The following is a 23,190-nucleotide window of genomic DNA, read 5'->3' as shown; positions in this document are numbered from 1 at the left end:
AGCCCATGTGTGGGCAATTTCTCAAATACAAATGCAACTCTCCTGACACTGACCATGTCAATGTCTGTTGACACTCTACAACCAGAAAAGTGAGCGCTTTGAGATATTTTCCAAAGAGGGGTTGATAATAAATGAGCTACAAACATCAGTATGCAAAGACATGTCTGTCCTGAATGAGTACATTTAGAATGAATGAGGTTTCCGTGCCCTTTACAAAAGATACAGTTAAAATTGTGCCCTTTACAAAAGATAGAGTTTTAAAAAGCTCCATTTTTCACTAAGATTGACTGAGTTCAGAAAGTTAATATGTGAAGATGGTGTGGAGGATACGGGGAATGGATGCTTTTATAGTGTTATGTATAAATTGGTGCAACTTTATGGAGGGCCATTTGAGAGTATTTAACAAAATGAAAATGTGCTATCGGAGGTTCCCCCGTTTCTTCGCAGGAATCACCCAAATCCAACAAGGATAACAAGAAACAAAACACAAATTCCATAATCCATGAAATTAAGAAATATTTATAACCTCCGACTATATGAAAATAAGTGAAAGAATTAAAATTAGATAACAGAGTGGAGGAAGCCTATGTAGTTAATTAACAATAGGATTTCTAAGACATTAAATACCACAGAAAGCAGGAGTAAGGGAAGGAACTAAAAATGGGGAGATTGATTAAAAGTCTATGTAAGGAGCAAAGAGAAGCCCTCGGAGGCTCACCCCATTCTGACATACTTTGCACCAAGAAGAAATCAAAACCAGAGTAGATCCAAACCCAGGCCCACAGCCCAGTAGCAGGCAGGGAACAGCAGTAGGCTGAAAAAGAAAAAGATTATGCATAAAATGAACAGAACCACCCGAACCCCACCCTCCTACCCCATGCCCAGCTACCCGAATACCAGGAACCAGACTTATTGCCATGGCTTCCTTCTTTCCCCACCACCCTCTACCCAAACAAAGGAAAATACAGAATTCTTCCCCAGAACCACTGAACATCCCAGAGCAAATACCTTGAGATACAGATAGTTGTGAATTCCACCAATGAGAAGCGAGCAGCTTGCTACTCCACTACCTTACAATGAAGTCAGTGAGCTCAGCTCTCTAACAGCTCCTTTTAAAATATAAACTGACAACCAAGGATCTCTTGATATTTGAGGAAATCTTCCAATATGAAAGACACTGATACACACACACACACACACACACACACACACACACAGTGGAAAAAAGGAACTAGGAAGAGACAGAGAAAAGATAAGCAGCAAAAAAGTTATTTTCAAAAAAATAAATATAACTGATATTCTTAGAAATAATGAACATAATACATCCATAGGAAAAGAATGGGAACTATTAGTTTGGTGCAAAAGTAATTGCGGTATAAAAGGTTAAAAATTGCAAAAACTGTAATTACTTTTGCACCGACCTAATGTAAAAAGAATAATCAGAGATAAGAGGTTCTTAAAAATTAAAAATATTACACAAAAAATTTTATATGTTTTATCAATAAAGGAATAAAACAGTTTTTAAAAAATCTCTCAGAGACTACAACAAAATGACATGGAGATAAATCACAGAAGAAACAATTAGAAAATTAAAGGTTCAAACCAAGAGATCCAACATTTAATTAATGGATATACCAGAAAGCAAGAACAAAGAAAGTCAAGGGGAGAGAATTATCAAAGAAATAATACAAGAAAATTTTAGAACATGAGTCTCCAGATTGAAAGAGTCCCAACATGTCGATACAAAGAATGGAAAAGACACCAAAGGAAATCATTGTAAAATTTCAATGCATCAGGAATAAGGAGCCTAAGCCTTTTAGAGATTATTTTTAAAAGCCATCTATAAAAGATCAGAGATCAGAATAGCACAGGCTTTCTCAACAGCATTATTGCAAATTAGGAGACAGTGGGGAATATCTTCCTAATACTGGGAAGCCAGTATCTTAGACTAGAGTTGCGTCACCAGAAAATAAAAATAAGTAAGACTTCTTAAACTCCCATAAAATAGTGCATTACACTTGGAAAACTCAGTCAGAAACACAGGAATTTATTCTATAGGTATACTCACACTGGTGTGCCTCAATACCATTAACAAAAGGGAGCCCTGATTAGTCCAAATAAAGTTTTATTAGAACACAGTCTCATCCATTCATTTACATATTCTCTATGGCTACTTTCACTACAATGGCAGAGTTGAATAATCTTGACAGAGACTGTGTGGCCTCCAAAGCCTGAAATATTTATTATCTGGTCCTTAACAGAAAAAAAAAGTTGCTGATCCCTGGTCTAAGCCAGTGGTTCTTGAACTTCAGTGTGAAAAAGAATTCCCGGAAGGACCTATTAAAGCCCAGATTGCTGTGTCTACCCCGAGTTTCCGATTCAGTCCGTCTGGATGAAGCCTAAGAATCTGCATTTCCACTTCTCTAATGATCCCCAGGTTACCCTAGGTAGGCAAATACCTGTCCTGTGTCCCGTAGGGACTGGTCATAGAAAATGCTCGATCCAAAGGGCAGGTGTAACCTAGAGCAGTGCATCCAAGGAAGCATAGCTCTGTCCACTGTGCCACGAGCACTCCACCAAGCACTGAGGTTGCACTCATAGCTTTCACTTTGTCCTGTCATGAGCCATTTCATCTTTCCTCCCAGGCATTGGAGGGACAGCTATAGAACCCGGAAAAGAATGATAAGACCTAGGCTCAAGTTTCTAGTCTACTGTGTCTTTGAGTAAGTCAGTTCACCCCTCGGAAGCCCTGGAGATCATAAAATGATTTTATCTATGGTAAATGGCTGTTGTGAGAATTAAATGAGAACTTCTACAAACTGTTCCGTTCACGTTAACATTTCATAAACTCAAGTTATACTATTAGGTATAATTGTAACCTATTATATTGTAACATGGCTGTTATTGACAATCGTAGTAGTTCTAAGCAGATGTTGCTGTGAGCAGAGAAAAAAGGCTTTGGCCCAGAAAGAATTAATGAAACGTGAATAATATGCATCTCTGATTAAAAGGAAGGCCTTTCACCCATTAAGTAGCTTTAGACATGATTCAGCATTCAAAGGTAAATATTTGTCTTCGTTCTTGGCAGGAAATGAGAGGGTGCAGGACAGGTGTTGATAGATTCGATTTGCCAGACTGGAAGCTCAAAGCAAACCCTGCCTGGGTCCCTGCCCAGAGCACCTTTTCCATCTTTGGGTCCCCATCCCATTTGAAGCCAGCCTCCAGTGCCATGCCAGCCTCTGAGCCCCTCCAGACACTCTAGCACCTTCTGCTGGATTGCTGCAGGAGGACCCAACACAATGAGAACACCTGCCCACACAGGAAAGCTCAAGGCACGACTGCCAGCCACCTCCAAGCCACAAAGAGCCATTCGCTGATAATGACCCTTGGCACAGCCACCAGTCAGACTGGAAGCTGATGCAGCGCGTGACAGCATGGCACGGCTCATTCCTGGACCCTCCAGCTCCCCAGGTCCCCAGTGGCACCTGAGCTGACGTTTGCTGGCTGCCTGCTCTCAGACCTCATTGATGTATTTCTTGGGGAGGTTAGCCAGAAAGGGAGGCCTGCCTGTCTGCTCCATGTTTGCTCTTCAGTTGTTATTTCAAGGTCAACTTAACTCACTGGCAGCCAAGCCCCCAGGTTACCCATCAGGTTGGCATACGCTGCTGGAGCCCTGATTCAAAACACGATGCTTACATGTACCTTCCCTTGCTACAGTCCCCGAGGTACAGAATCACTAATTCCAGGGTTTGTGGTCTCCCAGCAATTCCCTACGCCCAACCCACACAGAACTCAGGAGACTCTCCGTGAGAGCTCTTGGCTGATGCCAAGCAACTCAAATCCCGACAACATGTGGCAAGCAGACTCAGAGCCCACCAGGGCGACTTGCTACCTTGGGGAAACAGGTGTTGCCCAGTCCACGTGGAGGTGGGGCTTCCTGACCCAGCCTCGGGAGGAAGCCGTGTGTCTCCAGAAGTGAGAATATAGACGGCTTCACCCTTTGGAGGGACTAACAAGATTGTTTATGTGTTTGGGTTTGGAAACCCAAAGACTGGCACGCTCAGCTGGGCTTCCGATTTAAGAATAGTATATGTGACTCAGAGAGATACAGCTGGTCCCTGCTCTACCACCAGTTTACTTGGCGAGCTCACAGAAGTGACATCCCCTCTCTGGGGTGTCTCCTCTAAAAAAAAAATGAAGGAATAAGTTGCAGGATGATGTGCCAGGCTCCTTGGAGTGCTAAGGTTTTATGATTTTCTTGAATTCCAGAAATGCCATTCCTACCACATCCCTCCCCCAGCACACACCTACACCTACACACACACACTCACGGAGCGTGCAAACAAGTTTTTAATATGAATCCGGGCAAAATGTAATACAGAAGGTAAATTTGCTGCCCCAAATTTGCATAATGTCTTCTCAAGCCAAGCAGAAATGGCATTTGGATTGTGTGCTGTTTGGAATTGTCCACACCACAGCACCCCTGCATTTGTGCAGATAATTGGGAGGTGACTACATCGAGGGAAGATGCACAGTTGTCACATATGGATCACATCACAGTAGCACTTCTCAGAGTTTGTATTAATGTGATTAGTGCAGTTGGCGGAGCCCCGGGACAAGCATCAGTTAGGTTTCTATAGTTTCATACAGAGAAAAATCTCTCTTCAGATATTCCTCATTGCACTTCTCATCATAAAAGGAATAAAGAGGGTAAAGAACAAATATGTGTGTTCGCTCAGTGCTGAATCAGTAGACTCTGGCATCCATGCATTTTGGTTTGTGATCAGAGTAACTCTAAAGGTAGGTAAGGTAATTTGTCATTTTATTGAGGCATGCGTTTGGATCACCTGTGCTGGGTGACAAGTGACAGGAACAAGGCCTCTAGAGGGTGATGCCAGCCACTAAGCAGCCATTCAGTATCTCAGTTTTGTCCTTACAGGCAGCAGCTTACATGAATGCTGTAAAGAAGTGATTCTACTCTGACACTTCAATAAAGCTAAAGAGGCGATAAGCTTGTCTGTGACGATATGCAAAGAAAACGCATGATTTGGGATATAAGGAGAAAGCCGGGGACTGTCCAAATGTTCCCATTCACTTTTCCACTCTGAAACGGGAACAAGTTCTTGTGGTGACAGTCTCAAGGGCTACCGAGGTAGAAACAAGAAGCTGTCTCAGGCGTTTGAAAAGGGATGGTTTCAGGACAAATCCAACAAATTACTACTCAACAAAACAGGGAGCCAAGAAATGAAACATGGCACCCCTGAAGGCAATACAGGATGAAAATAGAAATAGGCTCAAAAATTGCTTTGGATAAAGTCAAGACTTATACTACAGAAGGTTTCCTTTGTAATAGGAAATATAGGTGTATTTGACACTTGACGGAGAATAATGGTGCTTGCCCACAAACACCCCTTCCCCGCCCTGAGACAACTGCTGCTGATGCTACTATTGCTTCTATCTTTCATGTATTGCATGCTAGGCAATTACTAAAAACTTTATAGGCATGATTTTGTTTAAGCTCCACAGGTACACTGTATTAAGTATTATCATCTCCATGTCAGAAAAGAAGAAACTGAGTATTGTGCAAACCTCCTGGGTTGACTGCTTACAGCTCACTCACGTGATCACCCTGTCACGTGATCATATCCACATCCCATGATTCTGGTCCCCTCCTCCCACTGCCAAGTGATACAGGGGCGCGCATCCAGCCCAGCCTCAGCTGGGCCAATTGCATTCTCTCTCACAGAACTGTGAAATGTGAAGCTGAGTGCACACAGATGTAGTCTGCCCACTGATGGCAGTTAAGGAACATATTCTTGAAGAAAGTGGAACCTCTTACATTGCTGATGGGAAGGGAAAATGGTACAGCAGCTGGGGAAATAGCTTGGCAATTCATCACAAAGCTAAACATAGGGACACCATATAACCCAGAAATTCTACTCCTAGGTATATTCCCAAAAGAACTGAAAACAGGGACTCAGATACTTATATCCCAACGCTCACTGCAGCATTATTTACAATAGTCAAAAGGTGGAAATAATCCAAACCAATGGGCTATGACTCAACCACATAAAGAAAGGAGGTTCTGACAAAGGCTACAACACAATGACCCTTGAAAACATTATGTTAAGTGAACTAAGCCAGACACAAAAGGACAAATATTATATGAGTCCACTTATATGAAATACCTACAAGAGGCAAATTCAGAGAGACAAAAAGTGGATTTGAGATTACGAGAGACTCAGGAGTTTTGGAGGGCGTGGTTCAGGGTTCACATCAAGAATGAACCTGCTTTGACTTACTCGTCTGCACAAAATTCGCCTTGGTAGTCTGAAATCTGACTAGTACAGATATGTGTGGAAGAGCGATCCTACATTTCATTGTTCATTTAATCAAAAGAAAGTCTCCCAATTCATGATGAAAATTGTTGTCCATCACTCTGGACAACCTTGAGGCTCAGCATCCTCTCTGACTTCATTTTGGGTAAGCCTGGCTTATCAGGTAGGTCGAGTCAGTGATCAACCATGTTAATTACAAAAAAAAAAGTCTCTTAAACTTACTATGATGAATTCCATCCAGGAACACACACAGGGAAATATCCTTACACATGGATCTAGGAAGAAGTTGCCCCAAGGACACCTGACTTGCAAATGTATCTGCCTGTATGGATAGATACTGCTGCTTGATGACAAAAACGCCTTTCCCAAATATCTTCTTCCTTGACACTTCCTAGTATGAGGGAGTGAGGAATGGTAAAGGGGGGGATGCGGGTAATGGTGGTGGAGCTTTCTGGCAACCAGGAGTGAGTACATGACTCACTTTTGGCCTTTGAGATGTACATGAAGGGCTAGCGGGACGGGGGCTTTTGGAAAAGAATTTTTGACTTCCTGATAAAAAGGCAGATGGCCACGAAGGGGAACATGACACAGAGGGCAGTGGCAATCGTCACATGTGGTGACAGGCTTAAGGATGAAGGCCAACAAGCTGAGGATCGAGAGCCAAAGGGTATAAAGACCTGGGCCCTGCAATCAGTACCAGAAACCACTCACCTCTCGATTTCTTCCTCTTTTTAAAAAATATTTTTATGGAAGTATAATATACATACAGAAAAGATACCGACTGTAAGTGTACAGGTCAATGAAATCGCACAGACTGGACACCCCGAGAAAGCAGAACCCAGAGCAAGAAACAGAATGTGAACAGCCCCCCAGGGTTCTCCCACCCCCATTGTCAGCCTTTCCTCCACAAGGAGAGCCCTCTTCCTGCTTTTAACACCACTGGTGAACTTGGCCTCCTTTCTGGGCTTTATAGAAATGGAATGATACAGTGTGTATCGTTTGGTGCCTTGCCTCATTCACTCAATTTTGATTGTGAGATTCTTCCACATGGGTGTGTGGGGTTATGGTTCCTTTGTTTCCATTACTGCATAGTGTCCACATGTGTCTATACCACAATTTATTGATTGATTCTACTGTTGATGAGCATTGGTGTACTGCCCAGTTTCGGGTTTTTATCAATGAACATTCTTAAACAATCTAATGCTAAACCCACGAACACATTTCTGTCAGGGATAAACCTAGGGGTGCAATTGCTGAATCTTAGGAGATGCACTGCTGAACAGTTTTCTAAAGTGGTTGCATCAGACATATTTTTATGTGAAAAAAATAAAATGAAGCCGTATCCGTTTAAGCCACTGTAAGCTGGATTTTCAGTATCTTGCGCCTGAAATGCACTCTTAATCAATAAAGCCTTCTTGGTGTTTTAAAATATATTTTCAATTAAATTGAAAATTAATGAAATGAAATTAGTTCAATGAAAACAAATATAACCTTGGAACTTAACATGAAAAACTGCATTTCTAGTTTGTCTTGAAATATTAGATGATCTCACAAGATAGAACATATTCCTCTATGGAAACAGGTTGGATTTGAAAATAATAACTGCCAACACTTATACAGTGCTTATTATGTGCCAGAAACCTTTCTAAGTGATTTACCTATATTAACTTACTTAGTACTCACAACAATCCAACAAAGTAGACACTGGTGATATGCCCATTTTACAGACAGGATAGTGAGGCTCAGAGAGGCTGGTTATTTAGGCTGTGATCGCCGAGGTAAGAAATGGCGGAATCAGGATTTGAACTCAGGCTGTTGGGTCCCAGAATCCGTGTCCTTAACCACTACACCAGCATCAAAAGGGTCATGCATGTTCACCAGAGTCTTCCCAACACTCTCTACCGTCTGAAATCCACTTCTGTTTTCATTTATGTCAACATGCCAGGCTTCTATTCAGGACATCTGAATTTGCAACCTTAGCATTACGTATTTTGTGAGGGAAAGAAAGCCCAGCCTATAAATTCAGGATATGCCTTATAACTTCCCAGGATACTTACCGTACCACCCAATTACTAACTCCTAGAACTCAAAGAAAAATAATTCCATACATGTGGCAATGTGCAATGATTTTTGCAATTCCTACCATCATTCATTATAGTTAATTACCCAACGTCCCCAAATTCCTGTGGATTGAAACAAAACTGATTTCTTTTTGGTCAATAGTTTAACACATGATTGTGTGACTATATGTTAACGTCAGCACTGTTTAGCAGGCTAAACACTCTTTTGGCCTGGAAGCTCAAAGATGCAGATAGAATGAGGTAAAGGGAGCACGGGAGCAGGCAGAAAACTGGTGCAGACACTGATGTGACACGATTTGGAGGAAAGCAGACGTAATCAGAAAAGAGAAAATTCCCTGAGCAAAGAGGCAAGTCACCTAGAAGAGCCTTGAAAGCAGGCAGCAACTGCTGAGGGGACTGTTTTCACTTAGTTTGAAAGCTCAGAGGAAGAGAAAGGAGCACAGGGGATGAGAAACATGCCATTTGGGTTGATCAATAACTGAGAAATTCTTTTGCCAGTTGGAGCTGGAGGTAAGAGAAGTGGTTCCTGAAAAGCAAAGGGAAGGACATTCTTAAGTTTCGAGGAATGCAGAGGAAAAAAAAAAAAGAGGAAAAGCGATATGTAGTGGATATTGACTGCATGTGCCCTTCTGGTGACATCTCTCCCAGGCTGTGTAGTTCTGTAGAATTGGTCCCACCCCCGGGTACAGAAACTGGCATGTGGCTCATGCCTGGCCAGGCAGCTATTCCATTTTGCTGACTACATTGATTAGTTCAATGACGTACATGCAATCCGAGCCAGACAATGCGATTCAATCCAGTTACTTTTGCTGGAATTATAAGGAAAGAGGAGCTCTTGAAGATATTTTCAGCTATTAATAGGAGGAGGACAGATGCTTGAAGTGGCAGGGAGTTCCCTTATAGGGAACATCTTCTTCACAATAATGTTACTACAAATGACAGAAAAAAAGAAAACTGAGTTCTAAGGATTTGACAAGGTTCAAGCCCCTGGACCCAGCCAGCCCTGAAGCTCTGGATTTTTCCATCATGAGAACCTACCTGTTCCTTTTTGTGCTACAGTCTGTTTGAGTTAGAGCTCTGTCACTTGCAACAACAACAATCTTGATTTGTTTCTGTCTACTCAAATTATAATCCACAACGAATAGACTATCAATCGTTAAAAACTGAGGAAGAAAGTAAAAGAAACTGGCTAACACAGAATAAAAGAAGGAGAATGTGTCTAAGTAGATATACCCCAGAAGTGTCTAGAGAAAGTTAGAGCTGGGACAGAAAACTGGAGCCTCTGTGGGTACCTCATTGGTGTGTGGAAGCAGGTTGTCCGAATGAGCCCTGGTGGTCACTCTCTGCCCACTTTGAATAGTCAGCTCCCTACACTCTGGAGGGCAGAGTCCAAATTGTGCAGAAGGTGTGTTTGCAAGAGACCAGCTGAGGGAGTAAAGGCAATGGCATAAGACTTCACGCTTTAGATGCAAGAGCTTTGCCTTTTAGAGGATGGTGACACGTTTCCCTTGGTGCCATGCCAGCCGTCTCCTGATGTGGGTGCCTCCGACCCATTGAATCAATGACTTTTCGTGGGATTTCTTTTACTTTTGATTGTCTCTCAAAGCCTTTCTCATTATTTCCTTCTTCCCACCTGCCCCTTCCTTTGGTCCTATTTCCACGTTTATACATTTTTCAGTCTTCTCTTCCTCAAGTGAGTTCAAAAGAGGAACTTGAGACTGTCATCATTAATCATTTGGTATTTAATTGGGTTTTGATGAATATCTATGGATTAAGGTCACATCCTTCACTGAGAATTTCTGGCAGAGTGATGAAGGTGTATATAATTCTAACCCCAAACCCCAAACTAAAGTAATACGGACTAGGACAAATCACCTGTCAACATTATGCTAATGTTCAGCTCCCAAATTATAAAGATAGGTTTCTCAAGTGTTAATAGACAGCTTTAATATAATCACCGTAAAGGGTCTTAAGTGAGCATGGATTTACACAACTGAATCTTTTAATTAAAAATGATACATATATATATATATATATATATATAAAAAATATATACATGTATATTATATATATATTTTGAGAGGTTGAGAATATGGGACAGCATTGTTTTCTCATGTTCATCCAAAAGTTTCAAGAGCACACTTTTCCTTGTAGGTTTGTTTTATCTGTACCTCACTCAGATAAGTGTTACTCATTGTAATTCCAGATGGCACTCAGTGTCATAACTGCAAGCAATATTGGGAAACTCCTCCCACTGTAAAAAAGATGTTGATAGCATCCCCTTGATTGTTAATTACATGTCAGTATAACGATTGACATGTCAAAACTTTTGGGAATTAAGTAAATACTTTCCCAACATACCTATTTATATAGACCGGGGTGCCAAAAAAAAAATATATATATATATATATATATATATACACACACACACACACACACACACACACACACACACATGACTTGCATTCATCTTTTGTTATCAGTATATTTCAGGTATTACAATTCTGATACAGTTTTTTCCTTTCTTAAAATGTGTATACATTTTTTTGGGCACCCTCACAAATTAGAGCTAAACTTGGGTCAGCAATCCTTTTTTCCATGTCCCTTTTCTCCCACCCCCCTCTCTATCCATTCCTCATTCTCTCAATCTCTTTCTCCCCCACCCCACCATTTTCTTTCAATATTTATTGGCCTATTGTGTGCCAGCATTATCAACTCTGAAATGACATTAAAAAGTCCCTTACAGTTAAGTTACAGCCACTATTGTTCTCTATTATTTGACTTAATCCACGGAGGGAATAGTTTTTAATTTCATCACTGAAAAATTCTTTAGCTTCTGATTTCCCCCGGGGATTGTGTTAAGTAAGAAAGAAAAAAACATTAGTCTCTTTTTCCTCCTAAGATCTTAGTGAGTTTGAGGTCTGATATACATCATTGAAGTTTGCTATTAACTTAGTTAATTATGGCAAGTGCATAGTCGACATGCTGTGATGATGGAAGAGAAAAAGAACAGCCCATCAGTCAGAGGAGCTTCTAAATGACTTTGCCATAATCTATGGATATTGAAATTGATGGGTCTCAGCCCATCAACTAACCAAATACAACATCCAGCTCTTACTGAGACAGGATCTAGAGCTTTAAGGAAGCCAAATCCAAAAGGTCTGGGGTTGGCTGCACCATGTCACATCTGAACAAAGAATTATTTCTGTATCCCATACTTGTCACTAGCACCAGGACAAAGGTGCCCATATTCTCGACATGACCTACTCTTGGTGCCTTATGTCTCTTCTGATGGTTCCACTGCTAAGAGATATGTTTGGCTTCATCCCTTGACTACCTGAATTATGTGTGGCCCTGGTGAGACATGCTCTAATGTCCCAGTGCCTCCACCACCAGGCCATAGGATGAGCCCAGGCACTTTTCTGTCAATCTTGGGACACTAGGGAACCTCAGAGTGCTGGGAGTTTGTCCACACTCTGGACTCCCACTGTCTCTGCTGCAAGCCACGTCCCTCTCCTGCGGGTGGGGAGTGCCCACCTGAACCAGGTGGCTGGGAGCAGGTGGCAGAGCTCCAGCCCCACCCCAGCTTGACTCCTGAGCTCTGGGCCTGCTTTGAATTGTTCCCTGAGAATCAGAGAACTTGGAAAACATTTTAGAGGAAGTAGATAGAAAAGCCACTCTCCTGTCAGCCTCCTCTATCACCAATTCCCTTCTCCTTCTTGTCCTTCTTCTTCCTGTTACTTCTACTTCTTTCACTTCCTTTCACGCACATGAGTGGATTCAGAGTTTCCTTGATTGTACCAGGAGTCCAATGTACTGGACTGAACTGAGTGCTGCTGCAAAGAGAGATTTATAACCCCACCATGCCTACAGGTCAGTACCATGGAAAAATCTCTCAGAAAAAATTTTTCAAGTCTCTTTACCAAACTGCTGTAAGCGTTCCCTCCATCTTGAAGTGTGTCTTTGTCTTCATTTGCATATACTCTGTCTCCTTAATAAGAGTACCAGCAGCCTGGAGCAGTTAATATTTCCATCCTGACCTCTTCCAGGGATGGCTCCCTCTTAAAATTACCACGTATCATTTTTCTCTGAATAAAACTGAATGTTTAAAAAGAACAGAGAAAGGCTTTAGACCAAACAGGATGACAGTATTTCATCCAGAGACCGGGGTGTTAAATAAAATGTTCTACAGTTGTGCACCGAGGAAATTTCTGCCCCCTCACACCTCTGTGAAGTCCAGAGCTGTGTCAAACAGGCTTTCAGTGCCATCTTTACACATATTTACATTCTCCCAGCTCCTAGAAGGGTATCTCATCTTGTTTCAAAACAAAGTCAGCCAGAATGTACCACCTTATCAGTCTGAACCAATTCAATCTTTACCTCTCAGCAGCTAGAGATTCAGCTACTGGTTATTTACGGTTATTTACATAGGAATTGGGCAAATGTCAGATAAATCCAGTGATGCTTATCTGGAGTCCTCTTTGCAGAAGATGGTAGCAAAAGGGCATGTGAATATTTCCCAGCCCCTCCGAAGACTACCCTAGTTGAGATTTTAGATGACCAGGCCATGGAATGTCTGAGCTGGAGTGAAATGGTGACACTGACTGTCTCACTGAATTCTGAATGCTTCAGGATGTAGAGCATTACTTATTTCGATTGTATAACTGTTTGCTCCACACACTCAGGGAGTAAACGTGTTCAGTTAATTTGCTTTCTCCATTATTATTGGGCCCTACAGCAAAACTTTCCCATGCGCCTATGGGCAGAAAACCCAGGGTTTCATTCTTGAGGTCCACCCCGATGCTTTGAATTAACAACGGACACTACAGTCTTAATCCCTGAGGAGAAGCTGTTGGGAATGGTGGTGAAAGCCCTTCCAGAGAGCCAGCTTACCGGCACACGCTACAGGCCTTGAGGTCTTCCCCACACCCTTCCCTCGTGTTTACCTTTTTGGGCTGTCTTGCTTCTCTGTCAACTTCTCTGCCCTTTCTTAGAGACAAACCCTTATACTAAGAGGTACTGCCTGTGAGCAAGCTTGCCAACCTTCCTCACTCTGCAGGGGGCTGCTCTCTTAAATATGCAGGTGGTCTGCCCAAGTGAATCTTCCTTGACAAGACAAGAACAGCCTCTCCAGGGAAGTTTGTCATTGTAAGCTCCGCTGCCAAGGGACACCGTGCAATCTCTACCTTGTAAGCACACGAGCGCCAGCATATACTTACACATGGTCATTTCTTAGTTCTTCGTGGAAATCGAGGACGGAAAATCTCCCTAAACTAACCCAAAGTGTTCCAAACCCTCAAGCTTATGATGACCACGTTTTCTTTAAGACTTCAGGTCACCAGACTGCTGAGCCTCACTTGCCAGACCTCCGAAGTTTGCCTTGAGTAAAGTATGGAAAACATGAAGATTAAGACCTCTGCCCAGTGGATTCTGCATTTGTAGCATAAGCGTAGAACTATTATTATACAATGCTTCACTTACAGCATGGCCAACGTCATCTTAAATTTGTAGCGATACAGGAAAAAGACGATTCATTTACAGCTGTGTTTAGCAAAGTGTGTTTAGTGGGAAATTGGTAAGTGTCACATAAAAAAGAATGACCTGGTGAAACAAGTTTGGGCAACTCTGGGTTGAACAAACTATGTTCCTCTGATCATGCTAATATATATATGTGACTCACCAGGAAACAACACAGTGTGTAGAGCCCCAATTTATCTGATGAAGGAAAACTCTTTTTCTTTTGGCTGAACATGGAGCTACTATGGAACTACTATGGAATTTATATTCTGGGAAACACACTTCAGGGAATGTTGATCTATTTAAAGGGATACACATATAATATACACGCACAATCAGTTCTCAAGTCAAGACATAGACTTCTTCCCCCAGCTTCATTGAGATATTATTGACATGTAGCATATGTAAGTTTAAGGTGTACAATGTTATGATTTGATACCCATGTACACATATATATTATGAAATGATCACCATAATAAAGTTAGGTAGTACCTCCAGCCCTCACTTAATTGCCATTTTTTTGTAGTCATAACATTTAACATCTACTCTTAACTATTTTCAAGTGTATAATATAATATTGCTAATTATAATCATCATGCTGTACATCAGATCCCCAGAACTTATTCATCTGATATCTGGAAGTTTGTACCCTTTGACCAACCTCTCCCCATTTCCTTTACCCAACCCCAACCCCCTGCAGACCCTGGTAATCACCATTCTACTATTTCTTTGAGTGAAGTATTTTTAGATTCCACATATAAGTGAGAACATACAGTATTTGTCTTTCTCTGTCTCACTTATTTCAATTAGCACAATGCCCTTGAGCTCCACCAACGTTGCTGGAAAAGGCAGGATTTTCTTCTATTCTATGGCTGAATAATATTCCATTGGGTATGCAAACCCACATTTTCTTTATCAATTCATCCAGTGATGGCCACTTATGTTGTTTCCATGTTCTGGCTAGTGTGAATAATGCTGTAATGAACGTGGGGGTGCAGATATCTCTTCAAGATAGTGATTTCATTCCTAGCACCTAGAGGTACCCAGTAGTGGGATTGCTGAATGATATGGTAGCTTTATTTTCACTTTTTTGAGAAACCCCCATACTGTTTTCCATAGTGGTTGTAACACTTTCCATTCCTACCAATCATGCACAAGGGTTCCCTTTTCTCCACAGCCTGTCCATGAGTTCGGAGACACCACTTGCTTTTGTCTTTTTCATAAAAGCCATTATAACAGGTGTGAGGTGAGAGTTCATTTTTGCTTCAGTTTGCATTTCCCTAGTGATTTTTGTGATGTTGAACATCTTTTCATGTACCTTTTGCCCATGTGTATGTCTTGTTTCAAAAACTATTTAGTTGAGTCCTTCGCCTATTTTTTAATCGAATTGTTTTGGTTTTTGCTATTGAGTTATATGAGTTCCTCATATATTTTGGATGTTAACCCCTTATGCGATAGATGACTTGCATTTTAGGATTTTTTACTATTTCTGTGAAAAATGCCATTGGAATTTTGATAGGGAGTGCACTAAATCTATAGATGGCTTTGGGTAGTGTGGATATTTTAACAATATTAATTCTTCCAATCCATGAACACAGGATATCTTTCCATTGACTTGTGTCTTCTTCACTTTCTTTTATCAATGTCTCATAGCTTTCAGCATATAGATTTTTCACCTCCTTGGTTAAATTTGTTTCGAAGAATTTTATTATTATTATTGATGCTTTTTGTAAATCGGATGGTTTTATTTCTTTTTCAGATTGTTCATTGTTAGTATACAGAAGTGCAACTGATTTTTGTATGTTGATTTTGCATCCTGTAATTTTACTAAATTCACTTATTAGTTCTAATAGTTTCTTAGTGGTATCTTTAGATCTTTTTCTATATGTAAGATCACATCATCTGCAGAGACCATTTTACTTCTGTTCTGATTTGGATGCCTTTTACTTCTTTTTCTTGACTTATTGTTCTGGCTAGGATTTCCAGTATTATGTTGAATACGAGTAGTGAGAATGGACACCCTTGTCTTATTCCTAATCTTAGAAGGAAAGATTTCAACCTTTCACTGTTGAGTATGTCAACTGTGGGGTTGTCATATATGACCTTTATTATGTTGAGATATGCTCCTTTTATACCCAATTTTTTGAGAGTTTTTATCATGAAAGGATGTTGAGTTTTGTCAAATGCTTTTTCTGCATCTATTGAGATGATTAAATGATTTTTATCTTTCATTCTATTAATGTGGTGGATATTTATTGACTTGTTGATGCTGAACCATTTTTTTTGTCTTGGTAAGTCTAGGCAACAGTTTGCAATTTAGTTTATCTTTATAAAAATAACAGCTTTTAGTTTTATTGATCTTTTCTTTGAGCTAGTTTGTTCTTCTTTTTCTAGTTTCTTCAGGTTACCATTAGGTTGTTTATCTGAAATACTTCTTTTTTCTTCATGTAGACGTTTATTGCTACAAACTTCCCTCTTAGAACTGCTTTTGCTACATCCCATGAATTTTGATATGTTGTGTTTTCATTTTAATTTGTTTCAAGATAATTTTTAATTTCCCTTTTGGTTTCTTCTTTGACCTATTGGTTATTTCAGGGGTGTGTTGTTTAATTTCCATACATTTGTGAATTATCCAGTTTTCTTCCTGATACTGATTTCTAGTTTCAAACCATTGTGGTGAGAAAAGGTACTTGATAAAATTTTAATCTTACATTTGCTAGGCCTTATTTTATGACTTAATGTACAATCCATCCTGAAGAATGTTCTGTGTGCACTTGAGAAAAATGTGTATTCTGCTCCTTTTGGGTGGAATGTCCTTTTGGTTGAAGGTGTAGTTCAATAGAATTTCTGTCTCGATGATCTATCCATTGTAGAGCGTAGGGTATTGAAGTCCCCTGGTATCATTGCGTTGTTGTCTATTACTCCTTTCAGATATGTTGGTATTGGCTTAATATGCTTAGGTGCTCTGATGTTGGATGCACATATATTTACAATTGTTATAGCCTCTGAATGAATTGATCCTTTTTTTATTATATAATAACCCTCTTTGCCTCTTGTAACCAATTTTGACTCAAAGTCTAACTGGAAAACTTTTTTAAAAAAACTTTCAATTACAGTTGATATTCAATATTATATTAGTTTCAGGTGTACCACATAGTGGTTAGATATTTATATAACTTATGAAGTGATCACTCTGATACATCCAGTACCCCCCACTCCCACCAACACCATATATATTTATTATAGTATTATTAGAGTCTATTTTAAGACCTAGACATTTTGTTGTTGTTGCCTTTATTGTTGTTTATTTGGACCTCAGGTCCAGATAATTCTATTGATTATATTCCTCTGTTCATGGCACATTGTCAATATTGGTTGGATTTGTTTTTCAAATCCTAAAACTCAAAGAAGTGTCCTTTATTGCCATGTTCTTCTTAGCACCTCCATTCTACCTGACTAGTTATCAATTTACAAGATAGGAAATAAGTAGACACAGAGCAAGGGAATTCTTTGTTCTTAAAGGCTAAATCGTAGCACAAGGTACTTGAGTAGACTTTGAATCTAAAGGAAAAAAATATGGTATAATATGAAAAGCTGTAATGCAAATTTCCTCTTGTTTTAACAACCATGCTGACATTATGAATCTTTTGCTTCTCATAGCTTGTACCATGTACCCTTTTGTCCTTACTGAAATGAATAATGTAAATCTGATCCTACTCTAACTTCAACAGTACGTTTAAATGAGTCGCGAGGAGGAGAAATGGAGATTTCTGTGCCTTATTAGTAGCAACTATATAACTCTTTTCCCATTCCTTGGAACTCACACCAAATGTATTGGTACAACTTTTAGATGAGCTGGATGCATTCTCTTGTGTCATAGCAAACAGGAAGATCATTCTTTTCTTTGATGATTGCATAGCCTTACTTTCTTTAACAATCATCCTAAAGTAAATAATGCCATCAACTAACTGCTATCAAAAAGAAAAGCCAAAAAATTAATTGTGACAAATTCAAAATCATTGCCATGGGCGGATGTGCTCCAGTTTCCGACTACACAACTTTGTTATTGAATTTAGTTATCAGACATATTTTACTTACGCAAAGCTGTTTCCAAAGAAAAATTTTGGCACTGTTTGCATGTAATTTCTAGGTAAGAATACTAATCAAGCTCCTTCGTTTTCATAATAAAACTTTGGCATTGCCATCAGCACACCAGAGAACTAAAGCACATAAATCTTCTTCTATCAACGGTGTGGAAGATCTATGCTTTAGGTCTCAAATTACATGCTATTCATTGTCTATGGATTACCCACCTGAGACAACTGATAATTGAAAAGAATTTTCTAAGAAGATTTACTAACAATTGTCACCCCAATAAACTTTGATTTTAAAAAAGAAAAGAAAGAATTTTCCAAGAAGCATCCCTAACAATTTATTCGTCTAGACTAAATTCTCCACAATCCTAAATTCTCTCTTCATACCAAGTCAAACACGAGCAAACAACACTATTATGACAGATTTCTTTAAGCTACCTGTGAAAAAACCTTAACACGTCCATGACCTAAATTCTCCTCTTGGCATTTATCAAAGATGTATTTGAGAACTTTCCGTATAAAAATGTTTCTATATCTCAAATAAAATTGAAGATATTTAATTATACCATATTAATTGAATATCTCCATGACAGATAAATTCATTTTAGAATTTAATAACAGGAAAAAAACCCTTCATGTTAGTATATTTAATTTAATAGGTAATAAAGACTACCTCAGTGATTAGATTTTTTTACTTTGGCTTCCAGGGAGCTCAGAGCTATGGTTTGGAATCAATTTTAGTAGTTTTGTAGAGCCTAATTTTTTATGACACAACCATAATCCACTCATTGCTTGGCTCTTATTCTATTGCTATCTTTTAGGGATTCTCTATTGTTTTAGTCTTTATTGTAAATCATTTCAAATCCTTTGGACAATAGAGAAAATCAAAATAATAAGTAAATAAACTGTAGAAGAAATTTATGTCACCATTCTAGGAATTTGATAGAGTATAGCTAAAGGTGGAGAGAGAAATAAAAAACTGCCATAAAAAAGGGGAAGGCACAGATAGAAAGAAACAGAGTAAAGGTAACTTTTCTGCCTAAGAAAAAGAGTGGGAAGAAATAATCTGACCCATGAAACCCACTTATTTTCTAAAATAGATTAGAATTTGCTCTTCCTCTGGATACTGGGCAGTTAGATCTCCTACTGGTGCTTTGGACAAGCTATCAGTGACCTTTTAACACAAAGAGAGAGACACCATCTTATTGATGATATTAATTTAAGAAAAATAGAAAATTTGGGCTATCTCCAGACATGATTTTTTTCAAGGTATATGTTTGTTGCTTGCTTGCTTGTTGGGGGATATTTTTGATATATTTTTTGTCTTGTTTCCTCATTTCGCCCCATGGTCTCTTTCTAGGCTTGTCATTTCTGAGCACTCTTGACAGTACAAGTACCAATGTGTTCAGCAGAGACTCTGTCATCACCCCATTAGTTCCCTGCACTGCTTTCTGTGCCAGACTCTTCTCTCTGGTTTGTAATTCCCAGGTCAGAATGAATTAGCTAATGGGAAGTGTCTCTGATGTCCCTTCCGCCACTTCAGCTGTGGGGTTGGGCTGTTGCCAGTCAACAAACAGGATGCCAGGCTCAGCTGTTCCAGTCAAAGAGACTGATCCTTTTTAAATAAAATCTGTTGGGGTGAACAGCATATGACTCTTAGGTGCTCTGACAGGGAAGGGTCACAGTAGGAGAGAAATATCAGACCACACAGAGAGGAATTTATATGCTACTCTACACGTCACCAATTATAGAAAGGGATCTGAGAGACAAGTTTAGGAGAAAAGATTGCAATAGACTTAAAATACGCCAACTGATTTTGTAGTGTAACTAGTCATACAATTGTAGAACGGAAAAGATAGCCGTGATAATAAAATTCAGGTTATATTAAGTGACACTCTGTAAACTACCTTCAAATTGAATGTGGAATTGTGTGGTTATGTTCATTTTCCTGGAAAATAAAGACTCATATTTTTTCATCAAATTTACAAAGAGGTCAACAATGAAAAAAATGGCCAGAAACTCTCACTTATCGATTTCAATGCCCTCATTTCACAAAGCCCATCCAATCATAACTAACTCAAGTTACTGTGCTAAAGCTGAGTTGCCAGGTGAAGGATTAGGAAAGATCAATTGCAGGAAAGGAAGTTTTCTAATTAGATTTTTTTTAAAGTCCCATAACTGCAAGGCTAAAAATACCATAAAAGAACAACAACAGAAAAAAAGCTGTACCATCTAGAACAGTGACACACAACTTGCTGATCAAAATATTTCAGGTATGATATTTTTCATGATCATTTTATGTATTTAGGGGTATAATTTCTCCAGAGGTACTGTATCACTTACAATAGCAAAACCTGCAAATTGGAGATGCTGACGTCAGTTAGTAAGTAACATGTCTGGATTCTTTTGAAAGTGTCTCTCTCTAAGAACACGTAGATCCTGCAGCACACTGGTCAATCACTTCCTTCATTCACAAAATGCCAATAAACATCACCTCCACTCTTTCTCAGCCATTCGCTTCCAAGATTTTGTCATCATCTAGAACGTCTGTTTCTGAAAGCTTTCTCTTAAAGTTCTCATCCCGACAACTACTTTCATTCACCCATTTTTCTTCCTTTACCTGTTAGTTTACACATTGACACCTCCATGACCCCTCTCTTTTCCCTTACCCAGCACCTCTGTTCTCTATGTGTTCAGTGCTTTGTCTTTTGTCAACTCTCTTGTCTTATTGTCTGTCCAATTCAACCGCCTGGGCAGATAGCATTTCTTGACTGATCCAACTGTCCACATTCTCTGTTTCTGCATTAGAAACAGAATATTTATATATGTATTCTACATTCTATATATATAGGCTTTATTTATATTATATATATAAATATATATATATAGACTTTGTATTGTAAAGTCTCTATATATTATATATTACATTGTATATAGTTATATATTTATATAGAATTTATATTATATAGAATTTATATTATATAGACTTTTCATATTATATATAATTATATATTTATGTAGAATTCTATATGATGATATAGAATTTTATATATTCCATATTTAAACAATTATAGAGGCTGAGAAGTCTCAAAATCTGCAGTCCCAAGTTAAAGACCAGCAGAGCCAATGGTGTGAGTTCCAGTCTGAGTTTCAGTCGAAAGGCAGGAGAAGACTGATGTCCCAGCTCAAAGACAGTCAGGCAGAGAGAGAGAGAATTCTCTCTTCCTCAGCCTTTTATTCTAGTCAGGCCTTTAAATAACTGGATGAGGCCCACTCATGGAGTTTTATTTTTTTAAAGTATTTTAACAGTTTTATTGAGGTATAATTGACATACAAGAAATTACACGTATTTAAAGTGTGAAATTCGAAAAACTTTTACATATGTATACACCCATGAAACCATCATCCCAATCAAGACAATAAATACGTTCATCTTCCCCAAAAGTTTCTTTGTATTCCTTGGTAATCCCTCCCTCCAACGCTGTCATGCCACCATTCCCCATCACCCCCAGGCAACTACCCATCTACTTTCTGTCACTATAGATTTACTTGGATTTTCTACAATTTTTAATCAACAAAATCACATAGCATATGCTCTCCCAATCTCTGCCAATCTCACTCTTCAGTTTCCCCACCTTATACGCCAGAAAGCCCTGCAGTAAACTATGAACTTGGGGAATCATAAGTCAGAGGACTTGTACCAAACCTGAAAATCACTTTACTTCTGTTTTTAAAAAGAGTAAAATGAAAGATGGATGAAAATAGTGTTGGCAAGATGAGGCTGTCTCCGTCTATGAAAGGAATCATTCTCATTCTCAGACCTTTCTCAAATGGCCAGGGAGATGGGGAGAGAAACGGTTCTGCCTCCTTCCCAACAAGCAAATGTTAGCTCTGCTAATGCAATCTGAAGTTCAAAGGATAAGCAGGTGGAACACATCTGGGACACAGTGGCAAAGGCTCTGTACACATTTCCAGGAACGGAATTCCCTTAAGCCCTGGAGAGGGCAAAGAGGCTGGTATGCTGTGGCCTCTCTCTCCCTCTGCTGAGCTTTCTCTCTCACTTCCATTCCAATCACTGCAGATGAAAGTTTTAATAGTGTTTCAGGTTAATACTTCCCAAGCTGTTATTCTTGAGCCTCGCTGGGACTGGGTTCCAGGGGCTTTGTGTTTCAATCCTGGCTGTGTGGAGTGGGTTCTGGACAGAGCTCATTTAGGATGATGGAAATAGTCCTGACCTAGGAGGTTCTACCTCCTCACCCACCACAGAGGTCCTGGGGTCTCGGAGCTTAACTGCACTCTGCTTCCATTTTCTCATTGAAAACCTTGGATGGTTCTGTATGTACTGCAGTTGTACAGAAGAATAGCAAGTGGATGAGAGGCTCTGTGTATCTTATAGGAAGAATTTCCCGATGGCTTATACATGTTTGAGAGGCTATATATATCACCATGCTTCGATTGCTTTTATGTCAGGTATAGAAAGGTCCTAATACTAATGCTATATGTCATACGAACTTCCGGGCTTCATTAACTACTGCTAATAAAAGTTTATTAGAATTAGCATAATTATAGCCTCTCTTAAAATGGGATTTTTAAAAACTGTATCTGTGTGAAAACAATTCAGTTCTATTACCTTTCAGTTCTGAAGGGCTGAATTCCATCAGTCTGGCCAAAGCCAAGGTATTGGCAGGGCTGCAATCCTTTCTAGAGGCTCTCGGGGAAAAGCTGTTTCGTTGCCTTTTTTAGTTTCTACAGGTGCTGCATTTCTTGGCTCACGGCCCCTTTCTCCATCTTCAAAGTCATCAAGGACAGGCCAACTGCTTCGAACGTTGCCATCTCTCTCGTTCTTCTGCCCTCCCTCTTCCATTTTTAAAGACCCTGTGGTTACATTTAAGCCCACCCAGAAGTCAATTTCTATTTTTTGTTTCTTTGTGCACTAAAATTTTTTTTCAATTGTGGTGAGATATACATAACAGAAAGTTTATTATCGTATCTATTTTTAAGTAAACAGCCAATAGTGTTAAGTATATTTGCATTGTTACGTCTTCCCCTGGGTTAAAAAAGAAATTCAAGAGCCCTTAAACTATAACTTGTATATTTAAAATACACTTCTAATACTTCTTGTCTTCAAAAGGAAATCAATGCAGAAATGACAAATTATTG

Source organism: Rhinolophus ferrumequinum, chromosome 26, assembly GCF_004115265.2.
Source record: "Rhinolophus ferrumequinum isolate MPI-CBG mRhiFer1 chromosome 26, mRhiFer1_v1.p, whole genome shotgun sequence".
NCBI lineage: Eukaryota > Metazoa > Chordata > Mammalia > Chiroptera > Rhinolophidae > Rhinolophus > Rhinolophus ferrumequinum.
The sequence above is the reverse complement of the archived record's forward strand: the minus strand, read 5'-3'. Positions refer to the sequence as shown.